General features: G+C 47.5%; 1 protein-coding gene across 1 annotated transcript in view; it reads right to left on the bottom strand.

Moving 5' to 3' along the window:
• The window catches only part of EPB41 (erythrocyte membrane protein band 4.1), a 72852-nt gene extending 62844 nt beyond the window's left edge, over positions 1-10008 (bottom strand). The window contains exon 1 of the mRNA XM_036397183.2: positions 9938-10008. The gene's annotated coding sequence lies outside the window, so the exon portion shown is untranslated. The remainder of the gene's footprint in view (positions 1-9937) is intronic.
• Positions 10009-14587: the final 4579 nt, after the last annotated feature.

Below are 14587 nucleotides of genomic sequence, written 5' to 3'. Positions count from 1 at the left end.
GTTCATTTTAAGCAGCAAAACCAACTTCCAGCACAGCTTAAAATAAGAAGGTGCCACATAATCATACAAATGCTCATGCCATTGGGAAATCAAGAATGGCTGCATAGGCTTCTGCTGCAGGTGGCTTACACCAAACACTTCATTAGTACCAGATGGGCAGATCTCAGATTCTAAATGAAACATACACATCCCCATTTACAGTGATTCAACCCAAAAAAGCGAGTCCTCCAACTAAAATGCAAGTGCCACATCCATTTTTCTCCACAGTAAGAGCAGATCACATATATGATCACTGCAAAAGTCAGAAGGGACTGTGCTGGATAGCACACTAGCTAATTACTTGTGTGACGAATTATCAACTTAAAAATCAAGTATCCGCTTAGCTCCAAGCTGAATTTTTTTCCATTTTCCATTTTTTTCAGATTAAAAAAAAATATAATTCACTGCTTAGAGCAGCAAAGACACTTTTTTTTTTTAAACACAGCAACAAATTTCAAGCCTATTTCTCAAAGCACATCAAAAGAGCTCATCACTGGCAATACCAAGAGGTCTGGATCTTTTCGTGTCTGGGAATCAACTCTTAAAATTAAGTTTTCACAATGCCTGTTTTCTTGTTTTTGAGAAACTTGCCCCATCCTGAGCTTTAGTGACTCATCCCCAGACGTCTCTGACTTGTAGCACCTGAACTGACTGCACCCATGAAATACCTTGTGACTAGGCAAAACCACAGCCCATAGGTGGGAAAGCAGGGCAAGGAGATTAGCTCGGAAAAACAGACAAAAACTGCACCTTCCCCAGTCACTGTTTCTTCTGGAGATGTGGAATTGAGCAACTGCTAGTCTTGGCTGACCTAGGCATGTTGAGATGATGGCCAATCTCATGAGGTGCAGCCGGCTGCGTGTCTGTCCTACTTCCCAATCCCAAATCCCAATCCCAAATTCCCCTAAATCCCAAACACTCTTGCTCCAATAGCAAAGCTCTGACAATCCTTTACAACAGAGAGGCTTGTTCTTTTCTCTCTCCCCTTGCTTTTTGTTTTAAAGAAATGTCTCAAAATATTTTCTATGGGAGTGTTTCTGATGTTCTGTCGTCTCCCCCCCGCCCCCCGAAAATTTATTAGGACTAGTGTTTTAGTGAAAGAACAATGTTCTTCATCAATCCTATATTGTTTTTCTAGAGGCGAAGCTGAAGTGCTATGAAAGTTACAATTAATCAAACCTCAGTTTCAGTGTAACTCATCACTCCCTGTTCAGCCAGAGTCAGAAGTTTCAGAAGGTTAACCTGTTTCCAAAACAAGCAGAATCTATCAACAAATTTTCAGCTGATTTTGTAGTTAATACTTCAAAAGGACAGAGTTGTTTCCTTATATTTTGTTTTCAAAGGCCAGGCAGGAGGTGGTACCTCTGCACAGCAAAACCAGAGCTGAGCGCTTTTTGCAGCTGCTCCTACCACAGGAGTGATTTACAACTGTTTGTGCTGAGAAATCATGAGAAATGGTTAACGTACAACCACTTCCTCCAGCAAACAGAGCCAACCCTGTTAGCACCCACTGAGACACTAATGAGCTCCGTGCACACCTTCCAACCTCCTGAACAAGTGTGCGATGGAGCTGCAGGCACAGGGCGCTGGCACCTCTCCTTCACCTGTGTCTGCAGAGAACCTTATCACTGGCACAGATGCAGCTGTGCATCTACCTCAAAAAAAAGGAGAAAAAAGTTTAATTCCACTGTATTTGCATATGCTGTGTATAATATAATGTATTTGATTGCCAGCCTTTGCTGTGATTAGCACTGTGCAGGTCAAACCCACCAGTGTAATAATCAAGCAATGCTCATGCTGTAAAGTCCAGCTCAATTACAAAAAAAATAAACCTGCAAGAAAAGCATCACATTGAAATACCAAATTTCTCTGTAATTGCAAGCCTCCTTGCTTTGTGAATTCATCCCTCATGTCCATTATCTACTCCCATTCCTGCCTCAGGAGGCACACAGGCAAGTAACACTAATAGATTCCGTTTCCCCGAGCGCTCCCTCTCGATTCATCATGCAACAGGGACTCTTTTTTTAATAAACCACATGTCTGCAAAAGGAATATCGCCATACGTCATCATCAGGATAGATTAAGAGAGTCAATCATCATTTTTAAATAAGACAAGGGCAGCAGCTGCAAAACATGAAGTCACTAACACTGTCTGTGCCACTGCTGGTTTCTCCACAGGCATCCAGTAGGTGTTTGCAGGTAGGAGGAAGAGCACCTGAACCAAGAAGAGGGATGCTTTCTGCATTGGTGACCCAAAACTGAGGGGATGGGAGACATCAGCTACTCAAAGCATCTTGCTTCAGAACAAAACAAAGTGAAAAAACTTGCTTCAGTGTGTAAGAGGAAAAAAGGTCATTTTTTGAGACAAACTTGCTTGGACACGACAAGTCCCTTGGGTTCTTGTTATCAAGGGAATGAAGCATCCCAAACTTCACTGAAGAGATGGGCAGGGAAGGGGTCCTGCTCCAGGATGGGCACAACAGCTGCTCTGACCTCATCAACCAACCCCAGCTTTATTCCACTATTTCCGGGAGGAGCGAAGGAAAGAGCAGAGATGGGTGGGAACAAACAAACTGATACTGCTACCACCCATAAACAAAGGAAGTGTTTTTTGAAGGCAGCACCTAGACAGACCTGATGGAAGTAACAGAAGCAGCAGTTACAACGACAACAAACCCCTCCAGAAGTCTGAAGAAACTATAGCACTCACTAGAAGCAGTGCCAGAGGAATTCAGCACGTGGCAATTTCCCCCCAGTATCACCAGCATGCCCTTCCCACGTTGATGCAGTTGCTCCCACTGCAGATAAACCACATTCCCAAGGCCATCCTGACAATATTACATTTTTCAGAAAGCCCTGAAGAATGACGCCAGCTCATGTGTGTGAGTCAGCAAACTCACATCTGCAAGACCCCTTTTCCATCCTGTTTAAACACCTGGGGGAGCCTGGCTGCACACGAAAATCCACGGAAAAGCAATATATATGTACCCTACATTCTTCCTCTTCCAAAACAGTTTCTCTTGCTAGTTGTTCCCCCTCTTCGAGAAAGTGTGGGGGTCCTTAAACCCTTTTGACTAGAAACATTTATGAACAGCTGAAAACTCGCATTTTCTCTGCAACTGAACTCTTCTCCAGGCCCCAAAAGCTTCCAGCTTTTCCTCTGAAAAGGAGAAAAAGTGATGAAAGTTATTCCCGCAGCTGGACCAGGCAGCCCACACTGAGTTTATCTTGTTGCTACTTCATGTGCGTATTCACCAAGACTCTCATGAGCTTCTCACCACACACACTCAGCTTTCAAGTTGGCAGTTGGAGATAAAAAAGCAGCGATATCAGCATCGGCCACCAGCACCAATCCCAGGAGGAATGGAGGGACATGGGAGCAGCGCTGGTACTTCCCAGGAGGAGGGATGGAGGGACACCAGGGAAGTGCCTGATACTCATCCCACCCGGTTTCTTCTATTCAAATTGTAATAACGTGCTACCAAGGGTCCTAAAAATGCTGGTTTTTTGCATGGAATGTGACCCCTTCCTCCTACAAGCCATAGGGGTCTGCCTCCTGTCTGTGTCAGGGCATGTTTACATGATAAATGGCCTTTTTACTGCCTCTATATACTTACATGCACTCATGCAGGAGAAAGAGGGATGCTGGTTAGGTGACTTCTTTTGACTTCAGACCAACAACTATCCCCACAATTTAAACACACAATTTCCATCTTGCCTGTCAATTCACTGCCAACCAATAGTTGCAAAAGGTATTAAGGCCAGAAAACTTTGGCCTAAAGCTGGATTTCAAGATTTTTTTAGATCAAATGAGCTGAGTTTTCATGGTACATGAAGGACAGAGGACTCCCTTGTACCAGGAGGATGACACCTCACCACTGCTCTTCTCCAAGGGGCTCCATCCCTGGAGGGTCCCACTGGCTTGTGTCTGATGTGCATGTCAAAGTGACACTGCCAGGATATGTGTCTTTGCCAACAGGACTAATACACTATGCAAACACAGAATCCAGTATTTGAAGGACAGATCAGCAGTTTTTGTTTGGGGATTTAAGAGAGTTTTTTGTCAGTCTGCAAAATGTTACCCTGAGCTGCCCCTGCACTGACTAAAATTTGCATTTTCCCATGAAGCCCCAGGGCATCCTGCTCTCCTCTGGTCCTCATGTTAAGAGGGGAAATCAGGAATATACATTCAGGTGGGATACCAGGAAAAGTTTCTTCCCCCAGAAGCTGGTCAGGCACTGACCAGACTCCCCAGGGAATGGTCAGAGCCCCGAACCTGCCAAGAGCTCCAGGAGCGTTTGGACAATGGATAACCCTCTCAAGGATGCACAGGGTAGGATTGTTGGCGTGTCCTATGCAGGGCCAGGAGTTGGACTTGATGATCCTTGTGGGTCCCTTCCAACTCAGGAGATTCTATGACATTGGCTATAGGGCCCTCTTATACACTGGTTCAGGAACTGGAAGGCAGCATGCAAGGCAGGGCTGCAGGAGCAAAAATATTTGCTGTTTAGGGCAGCTGAAGCTGGACCTGAAAGACTTTTATCCTTCCAAGAACCAACCCCTGCCCAATGACAAACAACTCCTAAAACTCCCCAGGAATGGTGACCAGCTGCATGTTTCTCATTTTCCAAGTGCCTGGCTCAAGGCACTGCAGGCAGCTCACAGAGGCAGAAACCAGGGCTGGAACATGAAACGTTCCATCCAGCTCCATGTCAATGGGATAAAACCAAACCACCCTTCAAGCCATCCTGGAGCATCCACACCATCTCATGAGTGAATTGCAAAGACCAGCTCATGCTTTCGATTCATTTGTACACAGGCATCGCAGATGAATTCGGACGGGAATTAGTAATCCTGTCTTTGGAGCAGAGTTTGAATAACAGGGAATAAATAGAGCCTGGAGCCCTGGACACAATGGGATGAGACTGTCCCCACTTATACCCTGCTCGCTCTCATATTCAGTGATACTCAGGCCCTAGGGGTGAAAAGTCCATATGGAATCACACTCCAAGGCCACACCAGCATGGGAAGGTGAGGAGATGCTGTGGGACCAGCAGCAGCGTGCACCATCTTCCACCTCCAAGGGTCTGGCTCTGCAATTCTACTATAAAGCCACGTGAGCAGCTTAGTTATTTATTTAACTAAAAGCTTTTAATTATCTCTCTCACACACACATATTCCATGGGGTGGGGAAGGAGCGGAATAATCAGCCTACAACCAGTGACCAGAGGGTTCAAAGGAATTGTGGTTTTCATAGAAACAGCTAACCAGCCCAATTCTTCTTCCACTGTTGCAAAGCGTACTCCCATCCTCAGGCTCCAGCCACGGTGTGTTTTGCTGTGGTTTACATCTCAGGCTGAGCTGATCCTGTAAGGAGGACTCAATTTTGACAGAGCAAGGATCCTCCACAGGTCTGGGCTCCAGGTTTCCTGATGCAGCCACAGAGGTTATTCCACTGTGTGACCCAGTCTGAAAGCCAGGCTGACATCCCATGGCACTCACCCTCACCAGCAGATGGACTGGGCTGCTCCCCAAAAATACACATGGGGGAGGGAAGCACCCAACACTGTGGCCATGGCCATGCAACCAGGCAGCCATGGAGCTCTCCCACCACCTGCAAGACGAAACACTCCCCTGAGCTTCCCATCTTCCTACATCTTTTAGGCTCTGCACCGAGATCAGGGAGATACAAAATTCTCAGTCTCCTCCAAAAGCACCAGAGTTCAAGTGCTGTAAGACTTTATAAATTATAAATTATAAACCACTGCTATCAACATTTGCTCTGAGCACAGCAGCTAAAGCAAGCTGGCATGGGAATTTGTTTAAAAATCCCAGATCCAAAATGGAGCAGGGTCTGGAGGAGCATAGCCTGGAAGAGTACGATTGCTTGAACATAGCCCCGAAGCCCACATAATTTCCCTCTCTGTGGAACTGCTTCATTTAAAAAAGAAAGAAGAGAGAGAGAGAAAGATTTAGTCCATCTAAATGATCTACTTGGACAAATTAAAAGCACTGGCTTTTAATACACAATGTGAGCAGCATTACACAAGCAAAAATTCACATAAACAGCAAACAAGCGTAAACAACCAACTGAACGTAAAGAAACTAATAATATTAATCTGGATTAAGTACAAGCCATAAACATTCCTACGTAATCCATCTGATGGACAAAGATAAATCCCTGCTATGCCGCATCTACAGTTCTTTGCAACTTAAGAAACCACAATACTGATCAAAACAGTAGTAGATTAGAAATACAAAGGGAAATCTTTACACATCGTTGCCTGCTTAGCCTACACAAGATTACAACAATAAACCAAGCACCAAGAAAGAATAATCATTGCAAAAGATCCCCAAGCCCAGACTGCAATTTCTAGTCCTGATGCAAAGCTTTATATTGAACTTCCCAGAGAAATACACAGCAGCAGGAAACACAGCTCCAAGCCTGAACAACCTGAGTATCTGATATTCCTTAACGCTCTAGGAAAACTGCACAGAAGTTAGAGGGAAGCCAACAGACCTGCAGTAGAGCTCAAAAGTACAAAGTAAAGTTTATGATGGGAAATTATTTGCATTCATAGGGCCACTGCAGAGACCCTCACACTGTCCTATTAAAGCCCTTAGATTCATCACAGCTTCCCAGGAATGTAAAAGCAGCTCCAGCAAGTTCAGATTCTGACCCAGTGTGGCCAGTCAGCTCTACCTCCCCACCACAGCCCCACCCACACATTCCTCCACCCAAAGAGGGGTGGGAAGCTCCCACTACGAGCAGGGACCTCTGGCCTGGATAGGTGGGGAGAGCCCAGAGCTTTCCCACCTGGCATGGACACAAGATCTCTGAGCACCACCGATTTCCAGGGCTTTTTCCAATAAATAGGTGAAATATGGGAGTAAGGGGCTGAAGAAAAATCCACCTGCAGTGACACAGGTACTGTCACGGTTCCCCCAAATGAAGAGGCTCTCGGCACATGCCCCTCATTTGGGAATACAAGGAAAGATATCTGAGAAAAAAATTCCTAGTCAGATGCTGTGGATACTCAGGAACATCCAAGGATGAAGAGCCTGAGGTTCACCTGCTGACCCCAAAAATCCAGGATTCGTTTGAGATGCCAAGTAACTGCTGGTGAAAACCTAGGACAGAGCCACTGCCTTCCATCAGCAACCCTTCTGTATACACAACTTTATTCCAGCATGTTACATGCCACATTCACAACATCATTATCATCATCATTCACCTATCAACGTATCAAAGCACATGGAGCATCCCAACATCCCTGCAAGCTATCCTGGCAGAGCAGCACTTTGATCTCTAATAAATGAATTTGTGGAGGTGGCTGCTCCCTAGATAAACCACATCCTTGCCAGCCTATGTTCCATTCATTCAAATATCTGCTCAACAAGGAGTAAATGGGGCAGTAGGAGAGACATTGTTTTACCACTTTCCAAAAATCAAATGCTGTCCAATGAAAAACACCGTGGCTGCTCATGCAGAGCACATAGGCACTTGGCAGGAAGATACTGGAGCCAGGAGATGTAGGTTTGGAGTATCATTGCCTGAAGCATTTATAGGCCTCAGGAACATACAATGTTTGGAAACAGGCCAAGAGGAGTCCTTACTCTTCAGGATTGCTGCTTTCCCATGAAATGCTTTGCTTTTTATAAGATTATTTGTTTTAACTTGCAATTGTGAGATCAGACGAAAACACAGGTAATTCCTGTTCTTGTCATCTAAACTGATACAGGAAATAATGAATGTGTTTATATTAGGAAAAATCATCCTTCTCTATGTTTCATAAGGCTCTAATTGAGTTTTCAAGGTAAGGAGCACGCACTATGTTTATCCTGATATTTATCTTCCACAGCAGATTATGTTTGTCCATGGGAATCCTAGAAAATCCTTGCCTTCTTTATTAAGGCCATGGCAGCAGAGATATGCACTGCCTTTTAAATCCCACCCAATGCTCAAAATTGCCCTAGAAGTGCAAATGAAGATGCAAGATGATGTAAAAATATAAACATCAAGAGTATCAGTATCACTGACATGCGACACACAACCCTTACCAGTCACCACAACGCTGCGGGAAAAACTTAAATTCATCAAAGATATTGCTGGACCAGCCATTAAAAAAGAAAATCAACCTACTTTGGATCTCCACAAAGCAACCTCTGAAGCAAAGGGAGCAGATCCTGGGGCAGTGACACAAGAGTTAGCTAACTGTGAAAGGAATTGCACTCCACCGCATCACAGCAGCAGCAGCAGCCAGGGCAGAGCCCCTCTGCATCCCTCATCCAGACCCAGCATACTCTCTGCCCCATGAGATCTTACAGGCATTATTTTTACATATCTCAACTGTGAATAAGAATCACTAATTCAAAGACCATCCCTCCAGATCCAGCAAACTAAGGCAAGAAAATCCAGCGTATTTGAAAAGCCTTCAAATCCTAAATGGAAAGAGCAAGGAAAGGCAAAAAGGGATTTGTGGTACTGTTCAAATATTAGATTTTCATGGAATAGTTTGCAATGGAAGGGACCTATTTTGCTTCGCTTGTCCAGTATCTTAATTAAATTAACACACAGAATTATAACTGAACCAGCATAGCACCAACCCCAGAATTTGGACAATCTCTAAGAAATTTTCTCTTCACCATGCAATCATGCAATTCTTGAATTATCATTTACACAGCCACAGAGGGAAAAGCTGCCAGACCCTGCCCAAAACCAGCTTCCTCAAACCAGTGCACCAAGGGTGAACAAGTTCCTTTTCCCCAAAAGACAAGGAAGTGAGGACTTGGAACACTTGCAGCTGCAGGACTCAGAGGTGTTTGAGGTGGATTTTAACTCATTCCAGACATTCTGGAGTAATTTTCATCACAAACGGTGCCTCGCTGGAGATAGGAAATAAAAATACATCTTGGTGGAAAACCCAGTAAGAGCATCACTTCCCAGTGGGCCAAGGTGTTTTCTTGAGCTAGAATTCAGGGCAAAGCAGGATTCAGGGACAGGAAAGAGCCCTTGCCTGACTGATACCAGACCACAGCATCCACATTTGTCCCATGGGTGGGTGAGCAGGCATCGGTCTGTGGAGCCCTAAGCCCTTCCCCGCCATATCTCCCTCCCCCTCCTGCACAATGGACTCCGGGCAGAGCTGGGGATCCCAGCTCGGCCACGACAGCCCGGGCAACCCCGCCCCAGCATAGGGGGACACTGGGTGCCAGCTCCCCTGAGCTGTGTGTCCCCATCCCGCTATCCCCATTTCCTGCCTCCTGCAAAATCTGTCTCGGGCTGAGCCTCAGCCTTTTGACTTCCAGTACTCCATGGCACACACAGCCCCACGGAGCGGCGGCACACGAGCCGCGCACACACACGCTGTGCGCACACAGATGCACTGGATTCGGTCACTGCAAACACACACCGTGCACACACACAGGGCAAACACAGACACGCTGCACACACCCGCACAGTACGTACATACACATGGGGCACACTCACCTGATGTGCAGAGACACACAGTGCACGCACACGCACTGCGTATACGTGCAATGCTCACACCCAGAGCTCACAGCAGTCAAACCACACACCCCGGATACAAACTACACACACGGGGTGCTTGTGCAGACCACGCGTGCACACTCCAACACCCCACGCACACACATCCTTTACACGCACAAGCACGCCAACCGCACACACTCGCTGTGAAGATGCACCTTGCGCAGATGAGCACACGCACTCACACACCGTACACAACCACACACGCGCACATACACGTGCCCGCCCGCACAGAGACCGCGGGCTCGCACCGACCCGCCGTGGGCGGACACGGACACACGGACACGGAGCCGCCGCGCAAAGGCCGCGCGCACTCCCCCGCGCCGCGCACCCGCTCCCGCACGCACTTACCCGGCCGCCCCCGCGCGCGGCGCCCGCCGGCCTCCCACCGGCCCCCGCAGAGCCCCCGCCGCGGTGCGGCACCCCGGGGCCGCGCCGTGCCCAGCCAGTCGCTCTGCCTCCGTTGCTCCGCGCCCGCCGCTCCGCGCCCGCAGCCGCCCGCCCGCGGCTCTACCCCCCCCCCCCCGCCCCGCCTCCTCCCCCCACAACACTGTAGTAAGTTCTCATTGGCCGAGGGCGAGGGGCGGGACGGCAGGGCCGCCTCGCCATTGGCTACAGGGAAACCGCGGCCGGCGGCGCGGGCGGGGGAGCGTGCGCCCCCTGCTGGCTCCCCCCCATCCCGCTCTCTCCCGTTCCCTCCCGCGGGCCGCCCGGAGGGAGAGCCCGGAGCGCTTTCCTGAGCCCGCCACAACAACAACCCGGGCAGCGAGAGGCTGAAATAACGGGATTACCGCCTGTTCCTGCCACCACCACACCCTCCCCCGCTTAAGTGATGGTGGCGGGGGGGGGGGGCGATAATTTGGCGCCGCACGGCCCCGGTAGGAAAGGGGTAGGAAGGGTCCTGCCCGCCTGTACCGCGGGCGGCAGCGCCGCTCCCCCCTCCCTCCGTGACCCAAATTTTAAATACCGTTCGCTGCCTCCCAGAGAAAGTCGTGGCGCAGCTCTGAAGGGAAACCCGGGGTGAAGAAGCAAGGAGGAGTGTATGAAGAAAGGTGGGGGGGGGGGCGTTGGGGTTTTTTTAATGCTGTTATTATAGTCTTCAATTTTTTGAGCATAAGTCCATTAGTAATCGAACAGGTACTGCCTCAGTCTTGTGGCAAGCCAAAAAAGCGACAATTGAGGTGGTCTGGTCAACAAGAAACGCCCCCAGGAGCCCAGCACAGCCCCACCGAGGGGCCCACTCTGCCCCTGCTCTGGAATCCCGCACCTCCAGCATGGCCTGGATTTCCCTCACTTACAGCCAAATTAGAATCAGTTATTTTTGTCAAGCAGAGCTGTCCAGCTCTCCCTGCTTTGTACATCAGAGCAAAACATGCTGCCCAGTACCTCTTGAGCACTTCCAAAGGTTACACAGCAAAGCTGCTGCCAGCCTGCCCCGCTCAGGAACTGAATCCCCCTCGCATATTTGCACAATTCCAAAATACTCCTGGCACTAAGGCATCTCCGTTTGTCTCCCATAGAGAATTAAGGTCTCAGGCACATTATTCTGCTTGGATTAAGAGCAACCGCCCTGCCTCTTCATCAGCAGATAATACCCAAGGCTGATACACCCTGGCTGGGATGGCTCCATCACTGATACTGACCTAGCAAGGGCCACTCACACACTGAGGGCATTTATGCTATATGAAGCTAAAAATACCCAGATTTTTAGAAAAAAATTAACATGCTTCTCACAGCTATTTACGCCTTCTCCTTTATGCGTGTATGACAGTCAGCTCTGCCAAGAAGAACAGAGCAGCTCCCCTGTGTCTCAGTGTTGAGACTACTTGCAATAAGGTCCTTAATTAGAGGGAAGACGGATATTTTTGCCTTAAATCTGGACTACTTGGTGGTTTCCTTGGACTTAGATGAGCACATCTGATTAAAAAAAAGACAGGCTGGCAAAGGTCTGGCAGCTCCAAGTTGCTGCTCCTACATTAGGGACAGGTAGTTCCTTTGAAACGTGCCCTGTAGGTTTGACTTCAGTCCCCAGTGCAATAAATTAGCACATTTTAATAGCCCAGGCAGTGCATGGAGGAGTGTCAGATGTTCAGTGCTGACCCACCACAACTGCTGCCTTTGCTACCGCTCAGCCATGGGTGGGCTTAAAACACTGCCAGAAGAGAAATACCAGTCCAAAGAGCTTTGAGGAGAAAACCATGGAGCAAAGAAACCACAAGATTTGGTTGGCAACAGCTTCTTGCAACTAAGAAAAACAAGCAAACAAACCCACACTGCTTTAAGATTATGGGGAGGAGAGACCAGGGCAACAAAAACTTTGCATCAAAGCAGTGATTTAACACCACACAGTGCATCATCCACTGCTCTCAGATCACCAGATGATCCCCAACTCCATCTGTCAGCAGCTGAGAACAGAGAGCAGCAGCTCCAGCATTCTGTATTCCCAGGTGAAGCATTTATCCACAGGGAGCACTAATGCAAGCTGCCAACGTGCTTGTGCATGAGGGCAATGTTTGCTGTCACCTCTTCAGACCCCAAACAAATGGCTGAGCTTGATTGGCTAAAAAGCTAAAGGAAGACACTAAAAAGTTGAATTATCAAATACAAAAAGAGGCACTTTGTCTATGCCATGAGAGCCTGAAAAACATTCTTCTGGGGCAAGGGGATCTAAGCCTTCATAAAGCAACTTTTTATAGGGAGCAGAAAATATGTGGGGAAAAAAAGGGAAAAAGAAACCCAAAACCACCACTCTCATGGAAATAAACCCATCACCACCACACTTCTGCTGGAAGCCACTGGCTTAGCTTCTAACCTTTTCCTCCCTACATAGCCCCAAACTGACCTCTGAAATCCCATAGGAAGTAATGGAAATTTCTTAAATTCTTCACTATAAGAACAGTTTTCCCTGTGCCAAGCCTGGACTGAAACTATTTAAAGAACTCTCCTGGTTACAGCTGGTTAAAGTAACTTTATGGGAGTTATTTAGAGACTGAGAATTATTTTATTAAGTCCGGATTTCTTGGTATTTGCCTGGTGGATATAGGAATAAGGACAGGAATTATATTCATTTTAGGCATGCGTTTGGGGTCGCTAAGGCAGAGGTTGTTCCTCACAAAGTGAAAGGCCACTGGGAGTGCTCAGATCCTGATGGATTGGTGTAAACCAACTGGGTCATGGAGGACAATGCCAAACCCTGCCCTCTGCCTGGGTAATGTGCAGGCACTTGCAGGCAGCTCAGTAGGACACACTGCAGCCGAGGGCGAGGGGCGGGACGCTAGGAGCATCCAGATAGCAGATTAAATGTAGCTCAAGTTAAGTTCTTCATAAAACAGATCTTTGTAAGGTGATCCAGCACTCTGTAGGCCCCACAAGATACACTCCAGGTAGGATCTGTTTCAAAACAGGGCTCCCAGTTTACACCAGTGCTGGGGAACACTGCCCAGAGCATTACTGGCACAACAATAAAAGGCACAGAGCTCTCTCCTCTTTGCCCTGAGGAGCTTCTCCAGTGAGGAATTCCCAGTCTAAACAAAGCAATTGTGCATTACACTGGTGCTGTGCTCCCTTCCCCAAAGCAAGCAGGACTTAAAGTGAAGAGAAATACTTGGGATTACACCAAGTTCTAGGGAAAAAATTAGGCTGGGCAGATGAATCCTTTATCTATCCTGCTCTAAATGAGCTGCATTACGCACACATATGTGAACACACAACAGGCACACCACTCCATTTACCTTCTCACACTGACACACTTTGCAAACAAGCGACAGTCTCCATTGCAGCAGCAGCCATTTCACAAGAGCAAACAAGGTGGGAGGAGAGCAGGTGGCTCAGTTTTGCCAGTTCCTGGCCCTCTGCCCTTGGCTCCTCTTCCAGCTTTGCTGTCACCATCAGCAGTGCTGATTTGGCCATGAGCAGTAGACAAGAATGAGGAGGAGAGGAAACCTCCTTTTGACTTCTTAAGCTTTGTCTTCCTGTAAAATGGTGATCTAGAATTAAGATATTGCAGGTAAATGATTCACCTGGAAGGAAAGAATGCTGCATTTCTCCCCTGCCCACCCCTCTCTCCAGCACAGAATTCACTGCTGAAAAAGCCTCTGAAAGGCTGAACTGCAAATTCAAGGAATTTTCACTAAGGTCTAGAACACTTGCGCTGCTTTGCTACAACTCAGGGTGTGCACAGTGAAGGCAGCCTGAAACATCTACACTCACCTGGCTCTGTATCAAATATTTAACCAAAGATTAAATCTAGTCCAGCCCATCATAACACTCTCCAAAACCAACCATTGATTCATTGCTGAGATAGTTATTAAAGGGCCAAAAAGCACCCTCCATAGCTAAAGAGACTGAGTGAATTAGGTATTGGAATCACACTTGGCATCAGGGCAGTTCGCCTCCAATTTTGCTAAATCCAAACTGCTTCTGCCATCCTTTTCTTTGTGGTTTCCTTCTGAAGAATTTTCTTTTGTTGGCTGTAACTTGTAGCCTTTAAAAGCTGCTGTTGCTAAACAACAACCATGTGTTCTCCCATGGGCAGAAGAATCTCATTTTTTAGCCATTAGATCTTTTTGGTACTGGGCTGGCTCAAATGGATCCCTTTTGGGCAGATGGCATGGCTGGGAACTAAGTCTGTACACCCAGGAATTCCCATCCCACCTGCAATCTGGTTAATTGATGCAAACATCTCCCATCATGAGTTTCATTGATTTGTATGAAGCGGATGTTCATTTGAGTCAGTGTCTTGCAGCACAGCAGACAAACTCCAAGTAGAAAGAGGAACAAAACAGAAGAGGAGCTTCAGTTCTCTCCAGGCTGTGTGCCAGTGCAGAAGAACGGCTCCTGGAGAGTCAGCTTTGTTTAGACTTAGGGCTTAGAGTCAGCATGTAAAGCACATTTCTGCCAAGATGCACCATTAAAGATTAGAGGAGGTCAGCTGCAGCCCTGCAGGATCGAGTGCTCATATGGTGAATGTTTCTACACTGACAGAGAAATACTTTTCCTCTC

This window comes from Molothrus ater, chromosome 24 (genome assembly GCF_012460135.2).
Source record: "Molothrus ater isolate BHLD 08-10-18 breed brown headed cowbird chromosome 24, BPBGC_Mater_1.1, whole genome shotgun sequence".
Taxonomy (NCBI): domain Eukaryota; kingdom Metazoa; phylum Chordata; class Aves; order Passeriformes; family Icteridae; genus Molothrus; species Molothrus ater.
Note: the sequence above shows the minus strand (reverse complement) of the source record. Positions and strands in the feature narration are given on the sequence as shown.